General features: G+C 40.2%; 1 non-coding gene and 1 pseudogene across 1 annotated transcript; one reads left to right on the forward strand and one right to left on the reverse strand.

The window, feature by feature from the left end:
* Window positions 1–3059: 3059 nt before the first annotated feature.
* On the forward strand, window positions 3060–6312 carry LOC131839691 (large ribosomal subunit protein eL34-like; annotated as a pseudogene).
* Window positions 6313–16110: 9798 nt separating this feature from the next.
* LOC131840040 (U6 spliceosomal RNA) lies at window positions 16111–16215 on the reverse strand. Its single transcript, XR_009357156.1, has one exon. It is a non-coding gene; the product is annotated as a U6 spliceosomal RNA (small nuclear RNA).
* Between the last annotated feature and the right edge of the window lie 4038 nt (window positions 16216–20253).

A 20253-nucleotide genomic window follows, 5' to 3' on the forward strand; every position in this document is an offset into this window, starting at 1 on the left:
TCCCTTGGTTAGGAAAAATTTCAGTCATTATTTCTTCAAATAAGATTCTACCCCTTTCTCCCTTCTCTTTCTGAGACCCCTATAATGCAAACCTTATTCTGCCTAATGTTGCCATAGAGGTCCCTTAAGCTATCCTCACGTTTTCATTCTTTTTCTTTTTAGTCTTCTCTTTGGGTGAGTGTGGCTGCCTTGTCTTCCAGGTCATCAATTTGTTCTTCTGCTTCATCTAGTCTGCTCCTGAACTGCTCTAGTGTATTTCTCAGTTCATTTATTGTATTCTTCAGCTCTGTGACTACTTTCTTATACTTTCTGTTTCTTTGGGAAGGTCTCGCTGTGTTCATCCTTTCTTCTCCTGTGTTCAGTGACTATATTTATGACCATTACTTTGAACTCTTTATCGGGTATATTATTTATTTTTATTTCATTAAGGTCTTCTTCTGTTTTGTCTTGTTCTTTCATTTGGAACAAAGGAGGGATCAACGATGGTATTTTCCTGCCTATGTTCCCTGAGCATGCCTCTGTAGACTCTAATGTGGGGCAGACTTGAAGGTTGTTCCTTCAAATGAAACTCCAGGACAAGTAGATAGGCCTTTTTCTCAGGCACACTGAGAGTACATTTCCACTTGCTATCTGTGCAGTGCCCTAGGTATTATTGCCTGTCCAGAACCATCTTTCTAACTGACATAGTCTTGTGGGACCCAGAAACAAGAGCTCCTCAGGCCACCAGGGCCAAGCGATCAAGGGGCATCCCCTTTTTGGACTACACTCACACACTGGCTTTGAGAGGGCTGCATGAGTGTGCTGAGGGCCAGGAATGTCCACAGCTTTAAGGAGATGTGGGAGCACTGGGCATGGAGCTTGTCCTGTGACTTTAGTGAGGCTATGTCCACACACATCTGCGAGTGCTGGCAAGGTAGAGGGAGAGTGCAAAAATGGCACTAGCCAGTGCCTCCATCCCCAAAGAATGTCCCCATTCATCCCTGCCCCTCTGGCAGATCCTTTATGGTTAGCAAATGAATGTCCTTCACATGAAATCCAGTTGCCTCTCAAGATGCTGTCTTTGCACTGGTTCCTGGGATGAGGGAGTCTGCATGCAAGCCCCTTATAAGGAATATCTCAGTTCTCCCCAGATTCCCAGTTTCCTAAGTTGTAAGCCCCTTGGATTTCCAAATTCAGATATTTGGGGGGTCTCATCTCTGGTACAGATCCCAAGGGTTGGGGTGCTTGATATGGGGCATGAACCTCTCACTCTTCAGGAAGAGGCTCCAGACCTGTGAGATCCCTCCCTATTGTGGGTTGCTGCACGGGGATGTGGTTTTTGGTGAGATTGTTTCTGCCTCTTCTACCTGTCTCAGTGCGGTCCTTTTATCCCTTCTTGTGGAGAGAGCTGTCCAGCCAGGCTTCCATTCTCTTGGAATTATCCCATACACAGCTGTATATTTGCTGTCTGTGGAAAGAGGCGAGTTCAGAGTCTTCCTTGGCTGTCATCTGCAGGCTCCAGGTTTTCTCCCAAGGGACTGGAAGCAGGACACTTCACTTGAAATTCATTGGAATTCGGTGAGTACTTGGAGTTCACTACTTGCTACCAGTTAACTCATTGGATGGTACAAATTCATTCATCCTAAGGAATTCTCAATCACGTACGTAGAAAATTCTGTTTTAACATATATTACATTTGATTAAGGTTTTTTCTTTCTTATATAACTTTCCATTACTGTAAAGAACTGTTTTAAAGTTATTTAAGTCTTACTGTTGTTTTCAGTCCTTTGAAGCTTTATGAGGAAAACTGTATGAATATACACATGTTCATACAGACATACCTTCTTATTGCCTCTACTGTTAAAAACAAAATTTGACTAAGTTTGATGATCTAACTGGCTTCATTCAATGATTCATGAATCCTATTTAGCAAATAGAAGGACCTCCAAGAGCTATACAAAATGGAAGGCTTTTATAGGCAGAAGAGGGAAAAGAGTGGATTGTTTAAGGCACAGTTAATTTCCTTTAGGAGACAAAAATGGATCCACCAGGTAAATTACCTCACTAGAATTGATCAGGACATTCCAGACTGACTGGTTAAGATTACATCTTTGTGGTGGGGCGGGGTGGGGGGTGGCACCTGAGTAGCTCAGTCAGTTAAGTGTCTGATTCTTAGTTTCAGGTCAGGCCATGATCTCCAGGTTGTGAGATCAAGCCCCACATTCGGCTCTGCACTCAGTGGGGAGTCTGCTTGAAATTCTCTCTCTCCCTCTCTCCCTCTGCCCTTCCTTCCACTAGAACACACTTGCTCTCTCTTTCTAAAATAAATTAAAAAAATATAAAAACAAACAAAAATACTACATCCTGGGAGGGGCTGAAACTTCTTTTCGGTAAGGTATTATTAACTGTTTTTGGCTTGCTGATGTGGGGTTTAGCACAAGTGGTTCCATTTTGGAATCCTAATGTTTCTTTTTTAACACACACAAAGTTATTGAGTACAGGTAGTGTTTGTGATCATAGATGCTTTTCAGAGAGCATACTACCAGTCTGTAGGATCTGGAGAAGAAACAGAACTGATGCTCCCATCTTCTCTCCCAGAGTAAAGAACTTTGACATCTGTAGGCCCTTGGGTGTTTTAGATTGCCCTGGAGCAGTCACAAAGTTAATCCAGTTAATTCCAGTAGTTAATCTTATTACAGGGAACTAGAGGGATTCTGTGTGCCACCATCATGACTTCATGTTGAAAAGCCAGGGTTTTTATTCTACATCCACATCATTCCATCAAGAAATGGTTATTATGTATGAGTATTAGCCTACTTAAAATAGAAAAGACTTCTATATATAATAGCAAAGAAAGAACATAAAGGGGAAAACTGTAGATTTTGCTATAAAAAAGGAAACATATTTACAAGTTAAAAAAACCATAAATTAAACTAAAAGGCAAAAAAAAAAAAAAAGGGAAGGTATTTGCAAACCATATGACAAAGGATTAGAGCTAATGTTTTTAATACATGGAGCGTTCTTTCCAACCTCTATAAATAAAATTTTTTCCCTTTTGGAGATAATCTAGAGGCATTCAAATGGTCCAGCATTTGACATACCCCATAAGCTATTTTACAATACAGCGTCCAACAAAACCAGGCTGCCCTGAACCCCTGGCATTAGAATTGTTTACCATTATAGCAAGAAAGTGGGACAGTACTAAATCCACCTGTGGCATGTGCCTAGGTCAACTTCAAGAGGTTTGTACCTTGAGAGCCAAAGTTCTTATGAGACTGTCTAAAACAAAAAAACAGGTCATCCAAGCCCCTGGTGCTTCCATGGTTGCAAAACGTGTCCATGATATGATCAGGAGTACTTTTCTTATTGAGGGGCAGAAAATAATTGTGAAAGTGTTGCAGGCACAAGTACGGAATCAGAAAGCTAGATTTAAAAATGGATCTTTTCTAAATATTTTATTTATTTGAGAACAAGCAGAGGGAGAGGGAGAAACAGACTTCCCACTGAGCAGGGAGCTTGATATGGGGCTTGATCCCAGGACCCTGGGATCATGACCTGAGCCAAATGCAGATGCTTAACCAACCAAGCCACCCAGGCACCCCCAAAATGGACCTTTTTTAAATAATAAAAAAAAAATCAGAAAACTCCTACAAAAATTAAGTTTCTTCCTTTATTATATCATGGAAAATGAATGGGCATATTTTCAACAAATTTGGAGAGATTTGGAGTGATTTGACTTAAAATACAGCTCCTGTATCGTATAAGGAATCCATTTGGGGAGAAACCAAGGAAGTTGGGCAGTCCTACTTTAGAGCACCTGAACTGGTTTAAAGCAAGGCCTTAGGAGTGCCTATTGGGTCAGACATACTAGCGAAAGTGTTACTAGTATAAAGACTAGCTAAGACATCAAGTGTTGTGAGATCTAAAAGAGGCAACCCATGTAAAGGGCTGAACTCAATGCCTGGCACACTCATTTATTTTTTTACTCCAAAAATCTTTATTGAGTGACTGCTGTGTACCAGGCACCCTGTTTGGTGCTGGGGATAAGGCAATAAACAAGGCAATAAATAAGATGACAGCTATCTTTACCCTCTTGGTAAAGGGTGACTGACACATAGTAAAAAATCATAAAACAAAGCTAACATTATAATATAACACAACACACACAAAATTTAAAAACCAAGATATCTTTTTTCACCTGGTAGATTGACAAAGGTCCTCTGATAAAGGTAAACCTAGAGGTGCGGCCCAAGGGTGTGGAAAAATAGGCCCTTTAATCTCTCTCTGAGGGCTGTATGAATTGGTGCCCTCAGGAGAGCAGCTGACAGTACGTATCAAAAGCCTTTACTCCTTCAATTCCACTTCTCTTGATTTATTATCATAAGGAAATATTTATGGATTATCCAACAATTTCTACATAAAAGGAAAGTTAAGAGGTTCAGAGGCTGAGCAGTAGGTTTGCAGGCTGGGTCATCATCTGTTAGCTGTGACCCTCAGGTTAATTCGTGACTATCCGTTGCTGTGCCATCTTGGGCAAGTTTTTTATAACTTTCAAGCAACATGTTCCTCATCTGTAAAATGGTGATAATGATAGGATTTACCACTGTTGGGTCTGTTATCAAAGGAACGAGACTGAGACAAAGTAAAAGTTATGCAAAGCCTTATTCTACACCAAGCATTAGAAGTTAGACTGACCCGCCAGGGGAACAAGGCTGAGACAAGGTGAAAGTTATGTAAAGCTTTATTCTTTGCCAAACATTAGAAGTCAGACTGACCGGCCAAGGCCGCCTCCGAAGAGAGCAACCCCTCTTTGGTCTTACAGGCTAGTTTTATAGGACACAACCGCAGACCTCTATGTATGTGGCTTTGGCTGATTGGATGTCTTCTGCCTGTGTGTTTTAGTAACGGTTACCCGGAACCGATACTAGTAACTGCTGAGGCATTTATTAAACAACAAAATGGCTACATAGGCAATGTGGGGTCGCTATGGCTAAGTAGGCCCAGGCAGGCCCTAGAGGTTTAACAGGTTTTAACGTGGAATCGGCCCCAACACCACACAGGGCACTGTGGGGAGTCAATGAGAAAACGCACATGCAACACTTAGCATAGCGCCTGATACATGTTGCCATAGAGGTCCCTTAAGCTATCCTCACGTTTTTATTCTTTTTCTTTTTCTTTTTAAGAAATCCATTTGGGGAGAAACCAAGGAGTCTACTTCAGCAAAAGAGAGAGAGAAAAAAGAAGTATATGCTCAGTGCAGCATTATTTACAATGGTAAAAGGCAAAATAGAAACCACCTCTGAGGGACGCCTGGGTGGCTCAATTGGTTAAGTGTCTGTCTTTGGCTCAGGTCATGATCCTGGGGTCCAGGGATCAAGTCCTGTATCGGGTACCTTGCTCGGCGGGGAGCCTGCTTCTCCTTCTGCCTCTGCTGCTCCCCTTGCTTATGCACCATCCCTGACAAATAAGTTAATAAAATCTCAAAAAGAAATTTACCTAAGTGATTAAAATATAAGCAGAGAAGACATACTATACAAATATTGAAAAGCAAAATTGAGAGGGAGACAAACTGTAAAAGATTCTTAATCCTGGGAAACAAACTGAGCATTTCTAGAGGGGATGGGGTGGAGGGATGGGGTAACTGGGTGATGGACATTAGGGAGGGTATAGGTTGTAATGAGCACTGGGTATTATATAAGACGGATGAATCACAGACCTGTAACTCTGAAACAAAGAATACATTATCTTTTAATTATGAATTTAAATTTTAAAAATGCAGATTAAAAAAAGAAAAAGAAAAAGAAAACCAAAATTGAAAAGCAGATGAATAATTGTATGACACTGGAAAATGATCACAATATGTCGGGAGAAAAAAAGTTGGTTATAAATAGTACATTCAATAGCAATTCCAATTTCGGAAAAAATGTAGAAAGACAATACTATGTATTTTCCACGATGAACATGCATCATTTTATAATTTAAACAAGCCCTACATATTTATAGCAGACGTATATAAGATTTTGGATGCCCAGCATCATCCCACTTCTTATAATATCCCAGCTTTCTTGTGGGAAAGAGGCTCCCTCCGTGAGGAATCCTGACGGGAGGGCAAGATTTAGCTCACCCACCTCACACCCACCTGGCACTTACGGAAGCCAGGAGGACTTTGACCTAGGATGGCGTGTGACAAGAATGGGAGATCTTTTGGAGGATAGTCTTAGTGTGGTGGTAGCACTGCCAGTGTGGAAGGGGCTGGGCTGGGCCTTCTTTGACCCCTGCCCCTTTCCCAAGCCAGGAATTCCTCCTCTTAGTGTGTTCATGAGCCCCTATTAGTCTTTCAATAAATCCCTTTTTTGCTTACATTAGCCAGAATATGTTTCTGTTGCTTGCAACCAAGAACTCTTACTTATACGTTGTTTTTCATAACTGGAAAGTGAACCAAGCAAGCTGCACTTAATGCAAAGGGCTGTTCTTTACAGGAATAGTCTAAACACAGATGAGTTTGACTGGGTTAAGAGGAAATGCTAAATGACCTGGCTCTGGTCACAGGATGCCAAATATCTGGTTGGAAACTGGAAAAACTAATTTAAAAATTTACATGTTCCCAAATATCCAATTATTTGACATGTGACAGCAGATGATTATTATTCACTGATCTTTGTAATTTGCACTGACTTAAAATTTAGAACACTATGAATGAATGAAATGTTTAACTTCGCTAAACAAACACCTTAGACATACTGATAATAAACCACATAGATGAACAGGAAACAAAACTTATGCCCTGTATGTTGATTGCATTATGAAACCGTAGACCTTTTAGCTAATACACTTTTAAAAGCTGACCCCAGGAGAATGCTATGAATTACAGCTCTGTTGTTATACTTTAACAATAGCAAACATCTGCATATGTTCATTTACATTTAATTTTGGTAGCATGACACCATCTGTTTTCAAAAGTTTCCCTTATGTCATCTGCTATTAAAATGATTGCTGCCCTTGGCATGAGTAAGTTTGCTGGGTCTTAGTCACACATCCTCAGTCCTCATCTTTACATTTTGGGAGTGTTTGTTTCCAAAATCCTTTGACTTGCCTCAATTATTTAGTCCGTTTCTCTATCTCTTGTGGAGAAAATACCCTGCAACTGTGAGTCAGACCCAAGATTTGGACAAGTTCTAACACCTAGACAATATGGCCCATTAACAGAGAATAATTACCTAGCTTTCTGGGAACAATTACTCTAAACACAATTTTAGCTCAGTATGCAGTTTTTCATAATTTGTAATCGGTGTTGTTAAAGGCAGTAGGAAAAATTACATGTTACACAATTTTGCTTTAAATCAATACTCTCACATTTGAATATGCATATGAATTATTTTTTTAAAGATTTATTTATCTAGAAGAGAGAATGTGTGCCTGTGCAAGTGGGGGAGGGGCAAAGGAAGAGCATCCTCAAGCAAATTCCATGCTGAGTGCAGAGCCTGATGCAGGGCTCGATCTTGACCCATGAGATCATGACCTGAGCTGAAACCAAGAATCACATAAGCTTAGCTGACTGAGCCACCCAGGCACCTCAGTATGCATATAAATTATTGAGGGGTGTTGTTAAAATGATTCAGTGGGTATTCTGGTTATCTGTTGCACAGCAGACCATCCCAAACTTAGTGGTTTAAAACAGCCATTAAATGATTACTCATTTAGTTTGCCCACAAAGCTGCAATTTGAGCAGGGCCTGGTAAGGATAGCTTGTCTCCATACCTGCTTAGATGGTTGGATTCTGAGGGTAACTTAATGGCTGGGAGCTGAAACCATCAGAGTCTGATGGTTGATGCTGGCTGTTGACTGAGATCCTAGATGGGGCTCTTGACCAGAAAGCTCATATGTATCCCTTCCAAATAGTGCTTGGCTTCCTTACAGCATGGTGGCTGGGTTTCACCAAGTGTCCCAACAAAGCAAGGTGAAAGTGCATGGCATTTTTATGACATCACCTCAGAAGTCACATAGTGTCACTTCAACTATAATCTACTGGTAGAGGCAGTTGTAAAGGTCTTCCCAAATTTTAGGGAGGAGATATTGTCCCCACCATTTGATGGGAGAAGGGTCAACTTCACAAAATGTGGAATGGAACATATTGTAGAGGCTATATTTGAAAAATATCTGTGTGGTGTGTCTGGTGGGGCCTGAGACTTTTCTAACTTCCAGGAAATATCAGAGCTGCTGACACAAGCCCGTGCTTCAAGTAGCAAGTGTCTAGACTGCTTCATGAAGCCAAATTTTATTATGTAGATTCTTTGGGTTGTTTTAGAAGTAGACAGAAAACACATACAAGCATACATGAATATTTTGGATATTCTTGAGAGATGACATACAATTTTTCCTTATTATTATTTTGTTTTCATTTTTTTTTCTTACAACATTCTTTTAGCCTAATCTCATTTACTCTTCTTTCTCCATACTACCCTTAAAGAAGGAAGAATTGCTTCATAAGCTTTGGTTAGGTAGATCTATCCCTCACATGTAGAATTTTGTACTAGATATTTCATAAAGGTGGTTGACATTATATTATAGTGTATTTTATTTAATATTTATAGAAATAAATATTTGTTATTAAAAGTCACAATCTGTTTCTTAAGGGCAAAATTTGTGAGTTTTAAAGCTAATTAGTTTTATACAAGAAGCAACAGATGTTGGCAAACATGAAGAGAAAGGGGAACTCTCTTACACTGTTGGTGGGAATGCAAACTAAGGGGGCCACTGTGGAAAGCAGTATGGTTCCTCAAAAGTTTAAAAGTAGAACCACCCCATGACATAGCAATTGCACCATAGGTATTTATCCAAAGGATACAAAAATACTGATTTGAAGGGGCACATGCACCCCGATATTTATAGCAACATTACCAACTATAGCCAAATTATGGGAAGAGTCCAAATGTCCATTGACTGATGAATGGATAAAGAACATGCAGTACACACACACACACACACACACACACACAAAGGGGTATTACTCAGCCATCAAAAAGAATGAAATCTTGCCATTTGCAATGATGTGGATGGAACTAGAATGTATTACACTAAGTGAAATAAGTCAGTCAGAGAAAGAAAAATACCATATGATTTTATTCAAGTAAAATATGTGAACTTTTAAAAAACAAACAAACAAACAAACTGATGACTATATGGGAAGAGAAAAAAAGAGAGAAGTAAGCCATAAGAGATTCTTTTTTTATTTTATTTTATTTTTTTAAGATTTTATTTATTTATCAGAGAGAGGTGGGGGGAGAGAGTGAGCACAGGCAGACAGAATGGCAGGCAGACGCAGAGGGAGAAGCAGGCTCCCTGCTGAGCAAGGAGCCCGATGTGGGACTCGATCATGACCTGAGCCGAAGGCAGCTGCTTAACCAACTGAGCCACCCAGGCGTCCCCCATAAGAGATTCTTAATGATAGAGAACAAACTAAGGGTTGATGGCAGGAGGCGGGTAGGTGATGGGCTGAATGGGTGATGAGTATTAAGGAGGGCTCTTGTTGTGGTGAGCACTGGGTATTGTATATAAGTGATGAATCACAAAATTCTATTCCTGAAGCCAATATTACACTATATTTTAACTAACTAGAATTTAAGTAAAATCTTGAAAACAACACTAGTTAATTTTAAATTAATTTATCTTTAAGACATCAATTTTTTAAATCCTGGGAAAATAATTTAATGTAGTCTCAAGGTCATATAGCTCCATGAACCCTCCTATGAAATGATAAGATAACTTTATGGGATGCCTCTCTTATGGAATCACTAAAGTGCATTCATTGAGCCAGTGATTATTGAGAACAAGTGCAGGTGCAAGAGATACAAGAGGAACAATGTTCCTGCTCCTATGAAGCTTACTTTCTGGAGGGGATGGTTGGGAGGAGAAAACTATGAACATGTAAATAAATAAGACATCACTTCCAAAAGTGTGGTCTATGGACTTTTGAGAATCACTAAGACTTTTTCAGGTGTCTGCAAGATCAATATTACACATGGGTGAAATATCCATCCAAAGTATAAATCAACAGTGCATTTTTTTAAAAGATTTTGTTTATTTATTTGACAGAGAGAGACACAGTGAGAGAGGGAACACAAGCAGGAGGAAGCGGGAGAGGGAGAAGCAGGTTTCCCGCCGAGCAGGGAGCCTGATGAGGGGCTTGACCCCAGGACCCTGGGATCATGACCTGAGCTGAAGGCAGATGCTTAACAACTGAGCCACCCAGGCGCCCCTGAACAATGGATTTTAACATAACAGAGGACAAAGAGCTCATTGATATGGTTTCAGATTCCACACTGCAGCTAACCTTTCAAAAACTAATACTTGTCAAGTTTTGGTGTAGTATCAAAGAAGAACATCCAGTTATCTGAAAATGCTGTGTCTACCTTTTCCAACGACACTCTTATGAAGCCAGATTAGCTTCCTAAACTTAAACCAAAACAAGATGCTGCAATAAATTGAATGCAGAAGCACTCGGGAGAATTGAGCTTTCTGTTAAACCAGGTTTTAAAGAGACCTGCCAATATGGAAAGCAATACCACTCTTCTTGCTTAATTTTTTTGTCTGGAAAAGATATTTGTTTTTGTATCAAATATGCTACTTGTGTTTGCATATAATGAATGAGTTTTATTGATGTCTAAAATCAACTGACAAATACTTCAAAGTTTTCTCATTTTTAATTTTGAACATGATAAATATGGATAGTTGTAAACCATGTCAGGAAAAGCTTTTAGAAATCCTCAGTAGGGCAAACATTCCCCATGGGGTGTTAACCTTCACACTTCCAAGTTGTATCGCCTGTCCTCTTGTGCAGCCATTTGGGATGGTAGAACCCAATACTCTGCCACGTGGCCTCATCTGAGTCAAGAAGGAGCAGGAACAGGTGGAAACTCTGGGCATGTGGTTTGCCTGTTCACGTAGTGGCAGCAAGAGAGAGCCTTGCTGTCCTAGGCTGCAGGACTATGTTGGCCCTGATGGTGAAACTACACACTGAGGTAGAACAGGAAGCTGAGGGTCTGACAGGCGGCTGGAGCCAAGGGAGCTGGGAAAGCATATATTGGTATGTCTGATACAAGTATATCTTGGTCATCTTTTCATGGCAGTATATATAGGCCTACTCGTTCTTCAAAACAGACATATGGCTTTATATTATAAGGATATAACTTTTTAAACCAGTTCCCATCGTCAGGCATTTGGGTTGTTTCCAACTTTTGATTTATAAATGTTGCTGAAATGACCAGCTGATGAAATAAACATTGAAAAAAATGAACAAGATAATTGCAGTAGTGATTAGTGCTTTGTAAACAGTCACCAGCATATAAGCCTCGTAGGAGTAAGGATTTTTTAAAAGATTTTATTTATTTGAGTGTGTGTGTGTGTATGTGTGTGTGTGTGTGTGTGTGAGCATGGCTGGGGGGAGGAGCAGGGGGCAGGAGAAGGAGAGAGAGTCTCAAGCAGAGCCTAAGCTGAGTGCGAGCCTTACATGGGGCCTGATCCCATGACCCTGAGATCATGACCTGAGCTGAAATGAAGAGTTGGACACTTAACTGACTGAGCCACCCAGGAACTCCAAGAGTAGGGATTTTAGCGTGTTTTTTTCACCACTCTATCCCCAGCAGTTAGAATAGGGCCTGTCATATAGTAGGTGCTCAAGAAGTATTTGTGAAAAGTTTGGAACAAGGTATGATAATGATTGGGAGGAGCCCTCAGGAAACATCTGCATTTAAGCTGGAGGAGAGAGAGCCAGCCTTGGGAGGGGTAGGGTTTCCAAGGGTTTTCAGGCAGAGGGAAGAAGCTGTATGAAGGGCTGAGATATGGAAACCTCTTGGCATATTTGAAAAACAGAAAGGTTCATGTGCGGGAGGGTTGTGAGCAAGGGGAGAGTGTCAGAGATGAGGTTGGAGAAGAGGGCCATATGCTTAAAAATGGTTAAAATGGAAAGTTTTATGTTAGGTATAATTTACCCCAATTCTAGATATGTTCTCAATAAAAGTTTGTAGAGGGGCATGGCTGGTTGTCCCATCAGTACCCCTCCTTCTTCCTGACCGTATCTGCTTTCTCCTCTCTCCTTCCTAGCAGATTACGACTTAGTGTACCTTTCCACTCCCTCTCCTAACAGCTGGAAGCTCTAGGAGAAAATGACCCAGCCCCTCCTTTGGTGATAAGGCAGAGCAGTTCCTAAAATGCAGCCAAAGACCCTGGGGTTTCTGAGACCCTTTTCAGGGGTCTGTGAGTTTCTCCCTTTTCTGGCTACATATCTGAATGAGGCTAGATTTTTTTTTTTTTTTAAATACTTACTTCAACAGATTCCAACAGATTGAATGAATGCAAAAGCATTTATGGGAATCCAGCTGTCTTAACACTAAGCCAAATAGTAAGGATTTGCAAAAATGGAAAGCAAGGCCATTGTTCTCATTCAGTGCTTTTGCTACGGCTAATAACAGAACTTCCATATGATCCAGCAATTCCTCTTCTGGATATAACACCCCCCAAAAATGAAATCAGTATCTTGAAGGGATATGTGCAATCCCCTGTTCACTGCAGCATTATTCACAAGAGCCAAGACATGGAAGCAACCTAAGTTTTTGTCAACGGATGAATTGATAAAGAAATTGTGGTATGTACATTCAATGGAAGATTCTCCAGCCTTAAAAAAAAAAAAAAAGAAAAAGGAAACTTTGCCATTTGTGACAACATGGATGAACCTGGAGCACATTATGCCAAGTGAAATAAGTCAGACACGGAAAGAAAAAAATCATGATCTCACTTCTATGCTGACTCTTAAAAAAAGTCAAATACATAAAAACAGAGAGTAGAAAGGTGGTTTCCAGGGGCTAGAGTGGGGGAAATGGGGAGATGTTGGCCAAAGAGTACAAAGTTGCAGTTATGTAGAATGAGTAAGTCTAGATCTAACATACAACAGTTGAAAATACTGTATTGAATATTGGAAATTTGTTGAGAAAACAGGTTTCAGGTGCTCTCATCGCACACACGGTAACTATGTGAGGACTAGCAATGAGTGTGATTGTATATACTTACATGTATATCAGATCATCACGCTGTACACCTTAAATACACACACTTTTTATTTTAAAAATGCTTTTGCTTTGGAAAATATAGCTATGTTAACTTATGTTAACATTCAGTGGGTTTATTGTTGTTTTTAAATTAATAATTATTTAGAAATTTTAGTAATAGATACAAACCATAATAATAAAAGCCCTTTGAAATCCTTAATTTTTAAGCACCTGAATTGGTCCCAAGATAAAAAATGTTTGAGAACCACTGGCCTGGAGTATTGTCATTCCCTTTGCTGGGGATTGGTGTGGGAAGGCTTCATGGACCCCAGAAATGTCCAGTGAGAACGGAGAAGTCTATTGGAAGCTTATGGGAAAAGTTTTTCTAGTCCTAGAAGTGAGCCCCCAGAAAGCCACTCTCTTCTTCCCCTGGATGTTGATGTGTCTGGATGTGATGCCTAGGTCTGCCGTGGCCACCTTCCTACCACCTTGAGGAGAAACACACCACCAAAGATGGCAGTGATGTTTCCAAATTTCATGATTATAGTAATTCAACAAACATCTTTCTACATAACATATCTTTGTTTGAGTATTATGGTGGAATTCTTAGAATTGGAGGTGCTGGATATCATTAAAATACACACATTTAAAATTTTAATACCGATTGTTGGTAAGTGGTCTTCCCCTGAGTTTTTACCAATAAAAATGTCTACCAATATTTATTTAACAAGAACTTATGTGAAGTTTACTATGTGCTAGGCAACTGTTCTAAGGTCTTTACAAATATTAACTCATTAATAGTATATGCGAATGCATATTTCTCCATACTTCTGCTAAATTATTATTTATTCCTCCTTATCTGAGAAGCAGGAAATATCTCACAATTTCAAGTTGCATATCTTTGCAACTTGCAATTAGTATGGCTGGACATTTTTAAAAATGTTATCTTTAAATGGTCTATTTATGTCCTTGGTCCAATTTCCTTCTGGGTTTCATCTCTCTTTTTCTTATTAATTTCTAAGAGCTCTGTGTATATTAGGGATAATTGCCTTTCAATGTCATATGTGTGACATATAAAATTCAATAATCACTCACTCACAATTCCAACATCTAAGAAGCTCTTAAGTTTCTTGTCAATTTGGTACAAACTCATTTGATAACAAAATGTGACCTCAGCTGACATAAGACTATTTCAGCTTTTTTATATTCCACTTAATGGAAACAGTGGTACATTTTGCCAAAGAAAAAAACTGATTCCAAGGCACAGGCCTAGACCTCACGGGTGGTATTTTTGTACTAGGTATTACCTTTTCTCAAAATTCCATGAAATAGTTGTCCCCAGGGATTTCAAGTAAAAAGATGAGGCAGTTTATTTACACACATAACGTTTGAGAGTTTTTTAGTGCCTGGGAGGTCTTCCACTGGATAAGGTCTTCATGCTGTTGGATATAGGAGTTAAAATTCAAGACAAAGATCAGGGTTAGAGAAGGAGATTTGGGGTTTATCAGCTATGGAGGATGATTGCATTAGAATCATGAGAGCTACATGTTAGAAACCATGCTTTGCTAGAAAAGCAATGGGGGCATCTGTGTTTAAGGGTTGAATGAAGAAGCATGGAGAAGCAAGCAGGAATTGGACAGAGCAGAGGTGCAATCATTCTGGAATGTGACCAACAACGGGGACCATGCAAGACAGCGCAGTTGTCCTCACTTCAGAGTCTCAGTGGAGTTATTGTTGGGTTTCAGAGTGAACTTAGCCTTTTGGAGCCTGTGGGGTGGGGGAGATGGGGCAGGAAGAGCTCGTGGTTGCCTCTGTGTCCAGGCTCAGCGATGTGGCCTCAACACTCCTAACAACCCAGTATCGTTCCATCAGTCTTCTTAAGAAGGGTTACACAGGCTTCCTCTCCCATAAATGTTCTGTGAAAGGGTCTGCAGCACTTTCCCAGCCCCATTAGCTCCCTGTGGGCCCCATTCTCTGTGGCTCAGACCTTAACATGAGCGAGCTATTGCGATAGTGGCCGTGGGAAGATGTTGGTCCTTGACACTAATACTGGGCCAGAGAGACCAGAAGGAGGTTCCATTTCTTCCTGTTTTATCTTTCAAATAGGCCTTGTCATCAACCTTGGCAGGAGCAGTTAGAAAATACTTGCTGATGGGGTGCTACTTTCAAAGACAGGACAGCTGGAACCTTCTAACCTGCCCGCTGCACTTAAGTCTGTAAACCAGTTATGTCTTATGGAAGAAAATTCCGTTTTTCCTTTTCAGTTGAATGTTCTCAGCCTTCAAATGTGTGCCTTTTGTTCATTCTAATTCGCCTACATCTGCATAAAACAAAAGTTCATTTTCAGAGCAGTGTGGAGAGAGACTGTGCACAATTCCAGTTATTGTATAGAAAAGCTGTGTGCCTAACTTTTTATTCAGCGAGAAAATAATATATCCAAGATGTTAATGTGGGTGTTTTCTGTAGCTCATACTGGTGATGTCTTGTCTCTCTCTCTCAAGAAACAATGGGCATTTATTTGGGATTGCTTAGATTTAGTTACATTACTTTTTTTTTTTTTTCCCAAATGGCTCCCAACTGTTAAGTGGGTGAAAAAAATGAGTTAATTTCTTGAATATTTTAAATAGTTGTCATCTAATCTTACCTACAGTGGAAACATTTGAAAGTTTATAATGTTAACTTTATTTTATGAAGCTAATATGAAATGAGCAACACTAAATAAATATTTTGGTATACAACATGACCCAATTCCAATCCTGAGCTAATTTTTACATACATTTTCTTTAAAAAGCACTTCTCTTCCAACACCACTGAATCGTACACCTAAAAATGATTAAAATGGTAAACTTTATGTGTGTTTTACAATAAAAAAAATTCTAAATTTTTTAAAATTTGGAAGCATTTATTTAATAAGGAAGTACTTTCAATAAATGTTTACTTCCATTTGAGAGAGCTTGTGAATTTGTTTTTGTAGATATAGTCCGTGATTATGAAGGCTTAATTTGAAATAAACACTTCACATGTGAGATATTTATATATCTATTTATATTTGTATATATAATATATTTATTTGAACTCAGAGAAACATCTTAAAAATATGGAATGCTTCATGAATTTGCATGTAATCTCTGTGCAGGGGGTCGTGCTAATCTTCTGTGTATTGTTCCAACTTTTAGTGTATATGCTGCTGAAGCAGGCACCCGATGTTATATTCATAAGCACTATCAGTTGTTACTGTGGAAGATGAGGCATGAACCCTCCTCATCACCACATACACAAACACACACACACACACCCTAACCCTCTTCCTCTCAGTAAGGTAAGACTTTTGTTTTCTATTTCTTTCTTATGGTCCCTTGGTTTTGTTTTGTTTTGTTTTTAAGATTTTATTTATTTATTTATTTGACACAGAGAGAGAGAGAGAATCACAAGTAGGCAGAGAGGCAGGCAGAGGGGGGTGGGGAAGCAGGCTCCCCGCTGAGCAGAAAGCCTGATGTGGGGCTCGATCCCAGGACCCTGAGATGACCTAAACCGAAGGCAGAGGCTTAACCCACTGAGCCACCCAGGTGCCCCTTTTTGTTCATTTTTTAGTGGAGATAAACTTTTTTTTAACAATTTCAAAACCTGAGAATATTAGTGGTAGCTCTTTAAAATGTTCTCTTCTCCCTTCATAGACCCACTTTTCTCCCTATTATTTTTAATTTTTTTTTTTAATTCTTTCACTGTAAAGGCTTTCCTCGAATGCTGACGATCCATGGGCCGTCTGCACATATTGGTTGAATGGGAAGCTGAATGGGAGCAATTGATTCATATAAGTAGGATTTGTTGACTGACATTTCTAAAACTGCTTCCCTGGATATCCCCAGTATCAGCTGTCAAATTTTTCACAGAAGAATCTTATCTTCTGGATGGGGACCATAAGCCTGGCTGCCAGCATTCAGGTAGCCAAGTGAGGGGGAAAGGGCTGAAGGTCTAAATATTCTTTTATTTTTTTTAAAGATTTTATTTATTTATCTGACAGAGAGAAGAGAGAACACAGCGGGGCGGTGGGGGGCGGGAGCAGCAGGCAGAGGGAGAGGGAGAAGCAGGCTCTCTGGGCAAGGAGCCCAATGCAGGGCTCAATCCCGGGACCCTGGGATCATGACCTGAGCCAGTGGCAGACGCTTAAGGACTGAGCCACTCAGTTGCCCAGTTCTAAATATTCTGATAATAAATTTTCATATTACTTTCTGTATCAGTCATGGTCCAAAGGGATTAAGTATAAATGGGTACAGACAACTTTAAAGAACACTCTAGGGCTAAGGGAGAGTACCCCAAAAAGAAACACACTTAGAAGGCCTCCCTGCACCCCCATGTCTGGGATTCAGATCTCATTGATGAAGGTGTGATTGCAGCCCACTGGATGGAGAAGTTTGCTAGGTTTCCCAGGCGAGCAGGAACCATCCCTCTGGACTGTAGTTAGGACAGAGCTGGCAAGCAGGGAACCATGACTGGGATTGAGAAGAACCATGTATCACTGGGATATAAAAGGGGTGAGCCTAGAGCGCTCCTACTAGGGAGGCTAGGTGAGTAGGAAATGCCTCTCTCCATGCGGCTGAAGGGTAGGTTCACAGAGGGAGTCAGGGCTTTGGAAGCCCATCCACCGGCCAGAGGCAGTCATGTGGTCAGGGCTGCAAGCTCTCTTAGAGACTGTGCACCCTGCGGCTACGAGCCACTGGATGTCTCCACCCAAAACCACAACAAACACACCACTAACAACTGGGTGGTATTAACAAGGAAAAGCAAGCTAAGGCATGTCAGCTAAGAAAGAAAAGCAGAAACACGGGAAGGGTCCAGCTCAATATTGTAGTGTAGCCAGTTGTATTAGTTTGCTACGGCTGCCATAATTAAGGTCCCACAGCCTGACTTCATAGAAATTTATGGTCCAACAACTGAGGAGTCTGGAAGTTCAAAATCAGGGTGTTGACAGAGTCGATTCCATCTGAGGGCCGAGGGACGGATCTGTGCCAGGCCTCTCCTTGGGTTGTTAATGACTGTGTTCTTCCTGTGTCTCCTCACGTCATCTTCCCTCTTGTCAGATTAGTCTTTTACAAGGACCCCAGACATATTGGATTAGAGACACTCTGGTGACCTTTAACCTGATTACCTCTGAAAAGACTCCATCATCCAAGTAAGGTCACATTCTAAGGTGATACGGGATGGGCCTTTAACATAGGAATTGGGTGAATTAAGGGTGAATATAGGGACGAGGGGCAATAATTTAATACCTGGCATGCTCTTTACTCCTTTTCAGTAGGTCACTTTACCCTCAGCTCTTCCTGGTGTTTCCTAGTATAGAGACCCTCCAGTTGACCCCTTCTAAATGAACACACAGGCTTGTGTAGGGACATTGGAAAGGCAGTTGCCAAACCGTGTAGTACTGAAGGTCCCTTCTGGGGATCGAACTGAAAGTCCTAAATCCTTTCAACTAATGCTATATTCAGGCTCCTTCTGCTGGTACCTGGTATCATTTTCAAGAACACTGGGGAGTTCCAGGGGGGGACACTGGGTTGCTTCTTGGCATTCTCCACTGTTGGCTTAGGAGGCAGGTTTTTGGGGTCTGCTAAGTTTTGCTTTCCAGCTTCTAGAATGTTATTGCTGTCATCTCCATACCTTGTGGCTTTATAAATTATTAAATAAGGCTACTATATCAGAATAATTTTAGATTTATGAAGTTGTAAGGGTAATAGAGGGGATTCCCTTATGCCCTTTACCCAGTTTCTCCGAATGTTAACATCTTACATCAGCAGTGCATCAGAACTAAGAAATTAACTGGTATGTTACTTATTCACCAGGTTTTCCATTGATGTCTTTTTGCTCCAGGATCTAGTCTTAGGATACCACACTGCTTTTACTTGTCAAGTCTCCTTAGTCTCCTGTGATTTGTGACAGTTTGTCTTTCCTTGCTTTTCATGACCATGGCACTTTGGAAGAGTACTGGTTAGCATTTTGTAGAATGATCCTCTAACTGGTTTGTGTGGTGTTCTTTTCACAATTAGACTGGAGCTAGGAGTTTTGGGGGGGAGAATAACACTGGTGAAGTGCCCTCCTCACATATGAGGAGTACAAGATACCCACATGTATTATTGGCAATCACTTGGTTAAGGTAAAAAGTTCAACAGTGGCTCTCTTCTATAGGGTAGGACTGATACCTGTCATAGAACTAGATTCACTGGTAGCAGTGGGGGGGGGGGGAGGAAATTCTCCCCACCTTCTCCAATATAAATGCCAGGTGGTGGTGCCTACCATAAGACAGATGGATATAATTATACTGTGCAACAGGAGGCTGGCCTGGCAACCAAGGAGATGGACTCACAGAGAATTATAGATATGACTAATAGAATACAGTATGTGTAGGGCAACATATATGGGCAGTTTTTACCATCAGAATATTAATTATGGAAGATGACAGGGAAGTTGAGGGTAGTTGCCCTAATAAAGTCACAATCCCTTCCCCAGTTAGCCAAGCTAGTTTTCCAACTCAAAACACACAAATAAAAGGTTGAGAACCCAGCAAGAAGGACCTGGCAACAACATAGCATGCGCAGACTAAAACACTTGCCTATCTGGTGCCAAAAGGAATTAAGGCCATTTATTCAGAATTGTACAATGGAGAAAGGGGAATACCCACATATTTTGAGGGAGGGCTATCAGACACAGGTAGGAGTTGATACTGACACCCAGAAATCTGAAGCATCATCATGGTGGGAGGGAGGGGTTCATATATAGGCACAGTAATAATTTAATAATAATAAGTAATAATAGGCACAATAATAATAACAACTTAAAAAAATAATAAGTATTGGCCAAGTTATAAATGTATATTTAAGTGCTCTTATTATAACAGCATAAGCTCATGGATTGGAAGAATATTGTTAAAATGTCTACTGAAAGCAACCTACAAATGTAATATGATCCCTATCAAAATACTAACAGCATTTTTCAGAGTTAGAACAATTCTATAATTTGTATGGATCCACAAAAGATCTAGAATAGCCAAAGCAATTTTGAAAAAGAAAAACAAAACTGGAGATATCACAATTCCAGACCTCAAATTATATTACAAAGCTGTAATGATCAAAACAGTATGGCACTAGCATAGACATACAGAACAGAAAACCCAGAAATAAATCCATAATTATGTGGTCAGTTAATCTTCAAAAAGGAGGAAAGAATATGCAATTGGAAAAAGACG

Source organism: Mustela lutreola, chromosome 8 (genome assembly GCF_030435805.1).
Source record: "Mustela lutreola isolate mMusLut2 chromosome 8, mMusLut2.pri, whole genome shotgun sequence".
Classification (NCBI taxonomy): domain Eukaryota; kingdom Metazoa; phylum Chordata; class Mammalia; order Carnivora; family Mustelidae; genus Mustela; species Mustela lutreola.